General features: G+C 49.3%; 1 pseudogene; it reads right to left on the bottom strand.

The window, feature by feature from the left end:
• Positions 1-601: 601 nt before the first annotated feature.
• On the bottom strand, positions 602-6,225 carry LOC123112958 (disease resistance protein RGA5-like; annotated as a pseudogene).
• Between the last annotated feature and the right edge of the window lie 6,953 nt (positions 6,226-13,178).

The following is a 13,178-nucleotide window of genomic DNA, read 5'->3' as shown; positions in this document are numbered from 1 at the left end:
AACCGGCGCCGCCGGCTGGCGATGGTATGAGCGGCGACATCGGGAGCTATGGCCGGCAGTATGGTGTTGCTGCGACGAGCGTGTTACGACGGCGACAACTAGTTGCTACAAGGGCAGAGGCACCAGGCGTTCTACAAATGGCGGACATTGCTACGAGGGCGACGACTGGATGCTGCGGCAGCGCCCTGCTGGAACCGGCGGGAAGGCGAGTGGCGGCGAGTCGCCGGCACTTCAAGGTGGGGGCGCTCTTGTATCCATGGCGAGCAAGGTTGTTGTAGGGACGTCAATGGCAGAGTGAGATTTTTCTCTGTGTCGTTGAGGTAAACGATGATTCGTTTTTAAATCAATCGTACGGTACAAATTGTTTTAATCATGCGGCTGGTAGTTTCGGCCGGCGCGTAGTACTCGCCATAAGATAATGGAGATGAATCTCTTGTGTATATTATAGGGTAGCATATGAGGCCCTTTCCAAAATATCAAATATGTAGGCGCTTGAGAAGTGCATTTTGGATATTTGACAAAAATTAGGGTTTATCCTTTTAGGAAAAAAAACATGAGGGTTGATCTAATCTCCATTTCAACTCAAATATAAAATGGAATATGATAAGATGCCTTTGACATTAGCATGAAGCACAATCAATTTCTAATAGAAGTGTTGGTACTGAGACAAAAAAAAACGCTACTACTACCTCTCTTTCTAAAAATAAATATAATGCGTTTTTGGTAGTTTTACATCTAGGAACAGGAGGGTGTACGTCGACCGACGTTTACAGAGGTTTTACCGAGCCTTCTCCGTGGTCCGTGGATCTAGCTTAACTCGTCCTGACATGATACAAGTGCGAATGCCGTCTCCAGGTTGGAGACAATGTCGGCCATGTGCGGCCGGTCTTTGCCATGGAGCCGCACGCAGTGCACAGCCGTGTAGGCCACCAGCTCGATGGCCTCGGCCTGGACCGGCGTCGGCTCAGGCGCCCGCCTGTCCAGTACCTTGCTGAGCTCCCCGGCCACGACGCTGGGCTGCGCGTAGTCGACCACACTCACGGGGCTCCCGCCCTGGGCCTCCTTGAATATGGCACGCTTCCCCGTGAGCGTTTCAAGCATCACCACGCCGAAGCCGTAGACGTCGATCTTCACGGTGAGGTGGTGCAGGTCGCTGTAGTACTCCGGGTCTATGTACCCCACCGTGCCGGCGGCCTTCGTGGACAGGTGCTGCTGCACTTGCGACCCTGCCCCGTCCGTCTGTGGTGGTTCCATCAGCGACAGCCCGAAGTCCGACACGCACGCCACCCAGCTGCCGTCCAGCAGGATGTTGGACGACTTGATGTCGCGGTGGATAATGGGCGGCACGGCGTACGAGTGCAGGTACTCAATGCCGCGCGACGCGTCCAGCAGGATCTTGATGCGCAGGTTCCATGATGAGACCACCGGGGACGCGACGTCGCCGTCCACGCCCTTGGGGTGGAGGTGGTCGTAGAGCGCGCCGTTGTTCATGTACTCGTACACGAGCAGCCGCTCGTCGTTCTCCTCACAGTAGCCCAGGAGGCCGACGATGTGCTTGTGGTTGAGGCGGGAGAGGAAGGCGAGCTCCGACCTGAACGCACTCTCCTCCTGGAAACTGCGCGCCGTCGGCCCAGACGACTCCCCGCGCTTGATGGCAACCTCGCGCCCGTCCGGGAGCTTGCCCCGGTACACCGTGCCGAAGCTTCCTGCGCCGATCTTGGCCTTGGGCGCAAAGCCGTTCGTCGCCGTCGCCAGCTGCGCGAAGGTGTACTCCCCGGTGTTTTCCTTGAAATTTAAGGACGACGGCCCGCTGCGCTGCCGCGTCATGGCGCGGGAGAGCAGCCGCCCGAAGAAGCCACGTGCCCGTGAGATGGCGCGGACGACGATGCCGCCGACGGCAGGGGCGTTGCTGGCGAGATCAATCCTCTCTCCAATCTGATCCGGAAGATGTGCTCTGCCCATCCCAAGACATACAAGTTGGAAAAGGCAACAGAAGTGGCATCCACGAGTAGCTTCAGCAAGAAGAGAAGATTGCTTGTTCTAGTTAATCAACTAGTACAACTGAAAAATCCATACCTACTGTCAGCTTGCTTGTCCGCAACAGTTTTCCAATCTGAAAACGAAGACGACCTAATGGCAGCAAAGCGTTTAGCCACCACCAAAACTCAATTAGCAAAGAGCATGAATGAGAGAGAAATCATTATCCATACCTGCTGTGAGCATCTTCGCAGGTGCCCTTTTGAAAGGCTCGATGCTGTTCCACTGAGTCTTCCTCCATGATATAGTATTTCTTTTGCAGAATCATGTGTTCTTCCTCTTGTTCCTCCATTGAGTCTTCCTCCATGATATCGTATTTCTTTTGCAGAATCATGTGTTCTTCCTCTTGTTCCTCCATTGAGTCTTCCTCCATGATATCGTATTTCTTTTGCAGAGTCGTGTGTTCTTCCTCTTGTTCCTCCATTGAGTCTTCCTCCATGATATCGTATTGCTTTTGCAGAGTCGTGTGTTCTTCCTCTTGTACACTGCTATTATTGTCATCCTTAACACTGAACATCCTGTCTAAAGACTGTATGTTAAAGGTGGGGCGTGCCGGATGCATCTCAATAGCGTCAATCAACGCTGATTCTGCAGCCCTTCTATTGGGGTCAATAGCACCAACACCCCCAATTTTTGCAGAGATTTCCTTAAGGCCTGTTAAGTGCATGATGCCGACAGGTATAATACGGGGTTGATACTTTCCATGGGCATCGAAACCTAGCTTGAGTTTCAATAGATTAGGCATTGCATTCACCTCAAATTCCAGCCAAGGTACACTGCACCTGAACTTGAAGCACTTGAGAACCGAGAATCCTGTCTTAGTGAAGACAATCCTTCCTGCAGGCTTTGCTCGGACATATAACGACAAAACGGTAAGTGCAGGCAACCTTCTGAGAACATCAACATCACTGCTCGTTAGCTCCCTAACCCCAATCTTCAAAATGCAGAGCTTGTTGAGATGTCCAATCCACTTGGGGATGGTGGAGAAGGTGCAGATGCACGGCAACCACTCAAATCTCTCAAGAAGCGCCGGAGGAGAGGAAACGCTGCTCAAGCCATCACAGGAAATGCTCATGCTGGAAGATCCTCTGTCCAGAATACCTGAAGGCTTCAGAGTTACGGACCGAAGGTTGCTGAGTTTCGCAAGAATAGTGCCCATAATATCCATTTTGCTCTTTAAATAAGAAGAATGAACAGTAGAACAAGTGAGCCGAAGATCCCGAAGATTGGCCAGCTCAATAAGGCTCTGCACATTATCTATCGAGTTAACACTTAGATCAAAATATCCAAGGGTGCAAAGTGATGCCATGCGGCCAATACCATTGGGCAGATTTGTTTCAACAGGGAGACTTAAGTGCAATAAGCCCGGCAAATGGACAATGTCTGACGGAACTGCACTTACTTTTGCATCTATTTTCAGTGTCTCCAAATATTGTAGACCTCGCCTTTGGGTTTGTGGTAATTCTAAGGTGGCATTACATGTGACATGCAAATATCTCAGCCGAAATAGCTCAGATATTCCAGTGAGATCAACACAGATGTTTTCATCATCGCCCCAAAGATGAAGGATTAGAACTTGAAGAAGCCCGAACTCCACGATGGAAGGCAAACACTTGATGACCCCGAAAAATGCGAGAGTGCGAACTTGTGATAGTCTCATATTTGTTGGTGGCGTTGCTTCTGCATTACCAAAGTGAAGAGACAGTCGACGAACCTTGTCTACGAGTGGTGCAGTTGTCTGACAATTATCTATTGCTGTAACAAAATTCTCTTCAAAGGACTTATGTTTGATAAAATCAAGTACCATGTGATGCACTGTGCAGGACAAAACATCATTGTTGTCACTTATATGTACAGGTTGGATCAGTCTTCTACTGATTAGCTCACCGAAACAGATCCTTGATATTTCTTCCATGTCTTCCTCTTCTGTTGCATGGATAAAACCTTCCGCTATCCATTGTTTTACCAAATCATCTTTCAGAATAATGTAGTCCTCTTCGTATATACTGAGATACATCATACATGCCTTGCTGAGGAAGATTGTTGTAACTAAGGTTTAGTACATGTTTCGTTCCTTCCAGGCTAGGATTTGTCCTCAAATCATAACCCAAGCATTCATTTACATAATCCCATCGCTCTGGTTTTCCCATCTGATTTACCAAAAGACTGGCAACAATAACCATTGCTAGTGGTAAACCAGCACATTTCCTCACAATGCTGTGTGCAGCTTCACTGAGTTCCGGAGGACATTCGTGTTGTGGACCAAGAGTTGTGTTCAAAAATAATTTGCTTGAATCATTGTGACCAAGTGGTTTCATCGTAAGAACATACTTAGAGTCATAACCACAACATTTCAGAGCTAGATCGTCGACTTCTGTCGTGATTAGTATTCCACTGCAAAGATTACCAGCCGGGAAAGCACGATTAATAATATCCCATGTATGTGTAGCCCATATGCCATCAATGACGATCAAGTACCTGTAGAATGTTTTAGCATAGTTGTCAACCACGAGAGATCTATCATTCCATCCTTACTGAATTAGAAGGAAAAATTGAGTGGCTCAGCATAGCTGCATACACAAATATTATCAGTGACTTATCATTTTACAAGTGCTTGAAATCTTCACCGTCACCGAAATATCACTGAACTAATGAAGACATCAGACCAAAAACCATTTTCTTGCGCTAAGATGACACATTAACATGTTTGTATAATGAAAATCACACCAAGGACCTGCTGAAAAGATTTAAATTCCTGTCCAGAAAATGCAACTCTTATTATGAATCAAAAGATAAACATGTATACCTCTTATCTCGGAGATGTGTCCTGATATCGGCAATAAGAGTATGCAATTTCCAAGTCTGAGGGGGGTGGTGTGGCCGGACTTGTGAGAGCAAATTGAGGAGAAGCCTCCTGATGTGAGGCTTTCGGGACGTCCTCACAAATGCCTGGCACTCGAATTGCCCTCTGATTCTACGGTACAGCTCTTTGGAAAGTGTGGTCTTACCAATCCCTCCAGATCCAACAACAGATACCACCTTGAGCTTCTGCTCTCCATCCTTACCTAGCCACGCTTCAAGTGTATTCAGATGTTCATCAATACCGACAAGCTCCCCGTGCAGTGTGGGATACCAAGAGCCAAAAGACACATCACGTCTAGGAGCAGTGATGCTGCCAGTGCCACCAAGGCTAAACATGCTGTATCGTTGAAGCGCCTCCTGGGAGCGCATGCTGAACTCCCTGATCTTGTTGGCCATCCATAGCCGCCACTTGAGCTTCTCGGAGAGCCAGGTGGTGGTCCTACTGTCCCGGCGAGTGACCTTGTACTTCTTGCGGCGAGGCGATAACATTCCTCTCCTGGAATTGGCGGCGTGCACGTACTGGTCGACACTGTCCTCCACGTCGTACGAAAGCTCGCGCACCTCCTTGGTCAGGCACTTGACCATCATACAAGTGTCCTCTGCTCCCGAGTCGTCGTGCTCCTGGAGAAATGCTATCATCCTCTCTAGATCTTGCTTGATGAGAGGTATCTCGTCCTCTGCGCCCCGGGGCAGCATGTGGCCGTGGCTGGCCAGTAGCCCGTCGAGCTTCGCGGGGAGCCTGAACATGGCGTCGGCCATAGCGCAGACTGGAGCCTCGGTGTGGAGCTTTTGAAGTGTCTTCTTGGTCTGACGAGTTTGGTCGACCTGTAATCCGAACTGTTGAGGTCCCCTCTTGTTGTAGCCGTCACCGAATCTGTCGTTTGCCGTCGTATCCGCCGGCGAGGAAGGCTTGACAGCGTACTTCAGACTCCACGGGGACATCGGAGCGGACGGCGGCAGGAGCGAGTGCCCCTGCACGACCTCATCCATCTGGTGGTCCTGGGTCTGGGCCTCGGAGGGGAGCGAGCCAGAACTTTGGCCGGTTATCGGCTGCACTAGCTCCTTGAACTCGCTGGGATGCATGCGGGTGACCGTGGGCTGCGGGCAGAGGCTCTGCTGCTCCTCCCGGCGGCCATGCCCCTGCGCCTGGGACTTCTCCGGCGCCCCGGGCGGCTTCTCGATGGCGAGCGACCCCACCGGCGATTCGACCCGCCACTCCGGCGAGGAATGCGCGTCCATCAGCGGCTGGGATCCTCCGAGGGCGGCGGCGGCGGAGGAGGAGAGGGCGCGCACAAGGCGGACGGACGGGAATGGGGATGGGGATATGAAGCAGGGAGACCACGAGCTCGGCAAGACAAGTCAAAGTATCTACTTATCGTGTTGGTTTAGTAGACCGGAGCGGGACCCACAGACCAATTAAGATTGACGCCGGGCCTGAGAAGCTCCCACCGCCACTGACACCGACTGCTCCGACGCCGGCCACCAACGGTTCTTTTCTCTGGATAAGGGCATCTCCAGTCGTTGGAGCCTCCGAGGACAATTGCCGGATCCAAAATAGCACGTCCTAGGGCAAAACACTTCCGCCGGCGTCTTCATGAACCCGTGTTCCCAGTCGTTAGCGTCCTCAGAAGAATCGCTGAGCACAAAGTGATTGGGTGAGCCAGAAAAAAGAATGCATGGAGGAGTAGGATTGGTCGTTGCCTCCGCTGACACCCCCAGGAGCCCCCCAACGCGCTGGGTTTGTGCTGGGTTTGCCGGCGCTAGTATGAGGTCTTGGGGGCACTTGGGGGGCATGGCTGGTCTGTTTTTTTGCCGCTTTTACGGTGCCGGCGCAGAGAAAGTGGTGCTGGGGTGGCACTTGGGGGCGGCTGAAGATGCTCTAAGGCTGGCCATAGTAGTGCGATCACTCAAGAATAGCAAACATGCTAATATGAAAAATAACTAAAAAAGGGGGAAAAGTTTACCTTCAGCCGGCTGATGCACGCGCGAGCGTCCGCCGCTTGCATAGCCGTCAGATCAATCCTGATCAAGCGGCCACGCTGGCCACAAGTCAGTCTCACGCGGCCAGTTTTTTCTTACAATAAGGGTCCTGTTTCACTAGATTTCTACAACACAGGACTAGTTTCAGAAAGAAAGAAAAATGACTCGGTGGTGAAGGTTTTTTTCCTGCAACTGGGGTCTTGTTTCAAAAGATTTTGGCAACATATCTTTTGTTTCATAAAGAAAACAAAAGTTTCGGTTGTGAAGGGCTTTTTCTACAACAAGGGTCTTGTTTCAGAAACATAGCCCGAGTTGCAGCGCCGTAGGAGCGCCCGATGTTAGAGAGTGAATGGTCAGACATTGCAACATGAGGCATGTTTGAGAAACATAGCTACAGTTGCAAAAACGCCGAAGAAGCGTCGGGCGTGAGAGGTCGTCGCCATCGTGCTCGATAGGAGCTAGTAGCTTCTCGCGGGGCTGAGACAGAGGAGGAGCAGCAACTCTGGCGAGCATGACAAGGACTAGTTCCCCCGTTGCGCCGGTGGTAGCGATTTTGTGGTGGCGGGGGCTGGCGCCGCGCTGGGCGCGGCTGTGTCAGGACGGTGCACAGGGGAATCTGTTTCGAAACTGAACGGTTGTTGCAGGAAGTAAGAAGGTGGGCACGGGCGTGGTGGTTAGATCTGACAGCTGTCAGAGCACTGATCCAACAGAGCTCCATGCGGCAGATGTTTCTAATATATCCACCGGCGGACGCATAGCGGCTCCCTAAAAAAAGAGGGTTACAATAACATAAATAGACATCGTATCATAAAAATGATATACTATTTTGTGTCATGCATAATAATAATTAAGATCATAGTATATATATGATACTACTCTATGATATTATGCACTATGAAGGTAATATAATGCACTAATGTCATATGCATGATACTAGTATATACTCCCCCACTATGAGTAGCTGGATCACAGGGGTGGTTCTCACCCTAAATTTTCGGCCAAGTGAGTGTTTCCCTGATTACTTCAAAAGTTACGGAAATGACAAAAAATGTTCGGGTTGCATGCTTACAATCCAAACGTTCGGGATTTATCGGGGCCCAAACTACGAAAGGTCTCTTTAATTCATCCTTTTGATTTGAAAGGCCATAACAATGTTTGGTTAGTTTCATAGGAAAATAATTTTACAGTCCAACTCAACATCTTTTTTACATTCTTATGCAGCAAGTTGTTCTTCATTGAAGGATGCTTGGTTCTGATCAGTTATGTTCTTGCAAACACGATTCCCTATGTACTCTAATTTTTCTAACTCCCTAAAGGGATCCTATAAACACTAGATTATTTCATATCAGATTCTTTTGACAAGGAGACAATGAAAAGAAAATGTAAAGCCTAACCAAATGAAGTGTGGTTTGTCGACCGAAAGACTGGAGATGTTTATGTATGAAGATCTCCAGGTCAAAAATGTTGTCTTGCTTATTAAATGGTAGTTCAAGTTATTTAACAAGGATGGAGTTTGGCAAACTTTACTACATAATAAATATCTACGAAAAGAAGTTGTGTCCCATGCATACTGGAAGCCTCGGATGTGTTTGGTTCACATCTCTGTTGTAGGGCATTTTGCATACTTGTCCCGATTGGGTCTGGTTGGACAAATGCAGGCTAAAAACCAACATCTTCATGTAGTTTGGTTGCCCGCATTAGGCTTCATGCATGAGGGGAGCAATTAGTTAGCATGATGTTTGGTTGCTTGCATCGTTGTTGTTGGTTGCGCAAACGACTAAAGATGTGATCACCGCTTCTCACTAGTGGTGACCTTACCTCACACACACTGAACATTGTCTTGTCCTAGCTAGGAAACGAATGACAGTTTATCCTAACTACTAGCAAATGACACTACAAGTTATTAAGAGCCAATATGGCTGAATAGGGAAAAGTTCAACGATGCTAACTAGGTGGAAGCTCATCCTCTTCATCCTTGTCTGACCTCTGTTATCCCACATTGTCTGAGTCCACTCCAACATTTTGTTCTTCCACACTTCATTGTCGAACGCCTCCACACCAGGGCCGGAGCTGATCACCTCATTAGGAGACGCATCTTCCTCCTCAAGCACAAGTTCAACAATTCCTCATTGCAGGATTCAGTTGTAAATGATGCAACATGCAAGAACAAGTTTGACCTAGGTAGGGTAAGGGTGGAATGGCTACTGATCCAGGATCTTAAACCTATTCTTCAGAGCTCCAAATGCCCTCTCAACCATTACTCTAAGGCTGGAGTGTCACATCCCTAGCTTCTGGCAATGCACTAGTACTAGTCTTTGGTGATGCATCATGTTTAAATTTTGCCTAAAATTGAAATGGGGATGCTCAAACCCTAGCATTAAATCAATTCAACTAGGGTCAAAATAAAACCTTTTTCATTGAACTCAAAATGTCCTCTAAAAATGTTCAACATTTCTGGTTTGAGGTGGAAGCATCTACGAAAAATGGTTTATATTTTTGCAGGACATATTTGGTCACTGAATTAAATCATATAGTATTTTCATTTGGGCATTTAAATGCTATTAAATATTTCAAATGCTCAAATAATCATAAACTAAAATGTTTACTGTTGGATATATTCTAAACAGTAGCCATGATTAGTTTCATGATTTTTGAAAGTGTCTGAGTATTTTTAATAAAGCCCTAAATTTACAGAATAATAGAAAACTGAGATAATTAGAAAAAGAGAGAGAGAGAAAGACCCGTACCTGGGCCACTTACCTGTAGCCGGCCCAGCTTCTGCGCGGCCCGTTACTATGCAGCCCAGCTGCCAGTCATCTTCCTCCCCCTCGCCCCGAAGCAGCTGCGTGCTGGACGCACGCGCGCCGACGCCGGCCACCTCCTGCTTCGCCGTGGCAGCCTCCCTGACTTCCTCGCGACGCCACGGAGACGTCCCCGACCCCCTCTCACTTCTCCCTCGCTCTCTGGACCTCCCTCCCCCTCGCTCCTCTGTTTTCCCCTCCCGCGACCGAGCGGAGCTCGCCGTCATCGTCGCCGTACCCATGGCCACCGGCCACCCCTAGCCTCGCCGATGCACCCAGGAGCTCCGCCTCGACCCCCTCTTCCTCCCCACCGATCCACAGCCCTCCGGAAGCCCTGCATCGCCGCCATCGCCGTCGTCTTCTACCTCGGACCCGCCGGCCGTCTTCGTCAAATTCGCCGGCTCCGGACCGTCCCCGACCTCGCCGAGCGTCCCCTCGTCATCGCCGTGAGTCACTGACCCTCTCCCCTAACTCAGCATGCTCCCCTCCGTGCCGTAGCGCCGTTCCCCACGAGCACCGAAGCCACCGTCCGCCATTGCTGCTGCACGCATAGCCTCCGTGCTCCCCTGGCCTCATTGTGCTGCTCTTAGTGCTCCCCATGAGTAGCAGGTGCTGCCCAGCCTCTCCATTTGCTCACTGATGCACCGCAGCGACGCGCCCGAGCACCACCGAACACCATCGCCGCCAAAGCTCGTCACCGGCATGAGTTCCGGCGACCCCACGACCTCCCACTTGGTCCTCTGGATGCGCGAGAGCAAGGGCCATCCCCTGGTGCCCTCAGCGCACCAAGCTGACGCCTCTAGCGCAAGTCCGGCGTGCCCCCGCCGTGTCCTGTGGTCGCCGCCGGCTGGTCTCCGGTGACGCCGACGTGGCGCACTTATTTAGTCGCTAATGACCCTGCTAACAGCCCTATCACTCACTGACATATGGGCCCCACGCCCTTAACTAACCACGGTTAACCCATGTTTAGTTTAAGTTAACCACAGTGGCCCCACGCGTCAGTTTTGACCGCGCTGACGTGGCCGTTGACTGGGCCCACATGTCAGCGACACAAACCAGTCCGAGACCCTGACGTGTGGACCCCACTGGCCAGGTTTGACCTGGACCAGCCACGTTGACCTGCTGACGTCACTAATACGTCATGCTGACACAGTATTTGTTTCTGGAATTAAAATAAATCAAAAATGATTTATAAATTTCAGATAATAACCAAAACTTCTAAAATTCATAGAAAATTAACCGTAACTCCAAATTAAATAAATTATATATGAAAAATTATCAGAAAAATTCAAGGAATCCATCTGTACCATTTTCATGCATGTTTGAACAATGTTTGTCCTCTGTTTTGGACAAAACAAATAAATGGCATTTAAATAATCACATATGGAGTTTGAATTTGAATCTTGGATTCAAACCAACTTCATTTAATCTGGTTTTAGTTGCATTAGCTCAAAACACATTCATTTTGCCATGTCATGATCATGCATCATATTGTGCATTGCATTGATTGTGTTCTCTTCTGTGTTGCCGGTATTTGTCCCCTCTCGATAGACGTGATACCGATGATGTGATCGTTGACACTGATGAAGACTCAATGTTATCTTCAGAAGTGCCAGGCAAGCAAAACCCCCTTGTTCATTCCGATAAAATCCCACTCTCTCGCTCCTGCTCTTTTTTTTACTGCATTAGGACAACAACGACATATTTGTTACTTGCTGCGGTAGCTGAACCCCTTTATACTTTGCATGACCTGTCATTGCCACAGTAAAAAGATGAAACCCACTAGCATGAGTAGGAGTTGTTTGAGCCCTGTTGTGCCTACTCATTCATGTTTGTTGTCATGCCTGCTATTGCTTAGAGTTGAGTCAGGTCTGATTCATCGGGGATGAATCAGAGGCGTGTGAACATGTCCTACTGTGTGTGAGCTAAATGTATGAACACGATTTGGTAAAGGTAGCGGTGAGAGGCCATGTAGGAGTACATGGTGGGTTGTCTCATTGCAGCCGTCCTCAGGAACTGAGTTCTGTGTTTGTGATCCATGACCAGCTACTACCACACATTGGAATGCTTAAGTGCCCCTCTCGACTTATTAATCAACATGATCTCTGTCCAGGAGTTGCAACTAGTTCCTGGTGTTTGTAGGTAGTGTTAGTAGTCTACCAAGTGGCACCCGGTACAGGTGGGCTTGGGACAGACTAGGCACAGTGGCACGGTGTACCAAGTGGCACCCGGATGGTGGGCTTGGGAACCCTGCTCACATCGTTTGGGGCCGTGAGCGACACCCCGGCCGGATCTCCTTGCGGATGGAACCCGAATAGGCGATAAACCTGGACTAGAGACTTGTTCGGTTAGTCAGGTCGTGGCCGACTCCCTCGCCCGGCTTCCGCTTGAAGGTTGCCGAGGTACATGACGTGTACAGGGCGGTAAGTGGCGAGAGCGTGTGTGAAGAAGTACACCCCTGCAGGGTTATCATTATCTATTCGAATAGCCGGATTCCTCGGATATGGAAACGTGGACCCCTTATATCAGTTCATAGACAAGTGAAAGTGGATACTCTAAAATACGCAAGATAAGCGTGAGTGCTATGGATGGCGTTCTCGTAGGGAGACGGGAGCGGATCCATAGTGGTGTATTGATATGGTGAATATGTGGACTCGTGTGCGCCACCTCAAAAGAGTTACTTGCAGTCGTAGTTCAGGATAGCCACCGAGTCAAAGCTGGCTTGCTGCAGTCAAACCCCTCCACCCCCTTGTTGATAATGATGCATATGTAGAAAGATCTGATGTAAGTCTTGCTGGGTACATTTGTACTCACGTTTGCCTATTTTATGTTTTTGCAGAGAGACTTCAGTCTCACTAGTAGTTCCGCTTGGACTTCGACGTTTAGCTTGATACCTCAACTACGATCTTGTGCCCTCGGCAGGATCTGATAGATAGTCAGGCTTTTCAGCCTTTTTCATTTATAGACGTCTGTACTCAGACATGATAGCTTCCGCTTGTGCTTTGATTTGTATGCTCTGAGTGTTGGGTTATGAGAACCATGTTTGTAATATCTCGCTCCTCGGAGCCTATTGAATAAACTACTTGAGTCGTAGAGTCATTTTGTGATGCCATGTTGTATTTGCACATATCGAGCATATTGTGTGTATGTTATTGTAATGCTTGGTATGTGTAGGATCTGACTATCTAGTTGTTTATCCTTAGTAGCCTCTCTTACCGGGAAATGTCTCCTAGTGTTTCCACTGAGCCATGGTAGCTTGCTACTGCTCCGGAACACTTAGGCTGGCCGGCATGTGTCCTTCTTCATTCCTGTGTCTGTCCCTTCGGGGAAATGTCACGCGATGAATACCGGAGTCCTGTTAGCCCTCTACAGCCCGGTTCACCGGAGTCCTGCTAGCCCAGTGCTACAGCCTGGATTCACTCGCTGATGACCGACACGTTCGATGCTGGGTCATGGATGCCTGTCCCTGTAAGTCTGTGCCACTTGGGTTTACGACTA

This window comes from Triticum aestivum, chromosome 5B (assembly GCF_018294505.1).
Source record: "Triticum aestivum cultivar Chinese Spring chromosome 5B, IWGSC CS RefSeq v2.1, whole genome shotgun sequence".
Classification (NCBI taxonomy): domain Eukaryota; kingdom Viridiplantae; phylum Streptophyta; class Magnoliopsida; order Poales; family Poaceae; genus Triticum; species Triticum aestivum.
The sequence above is the reverse complement of the archived record's forward strand: the minus strand, read 5'-3'. Positions and strand labels throughout refer to the sequence as shown.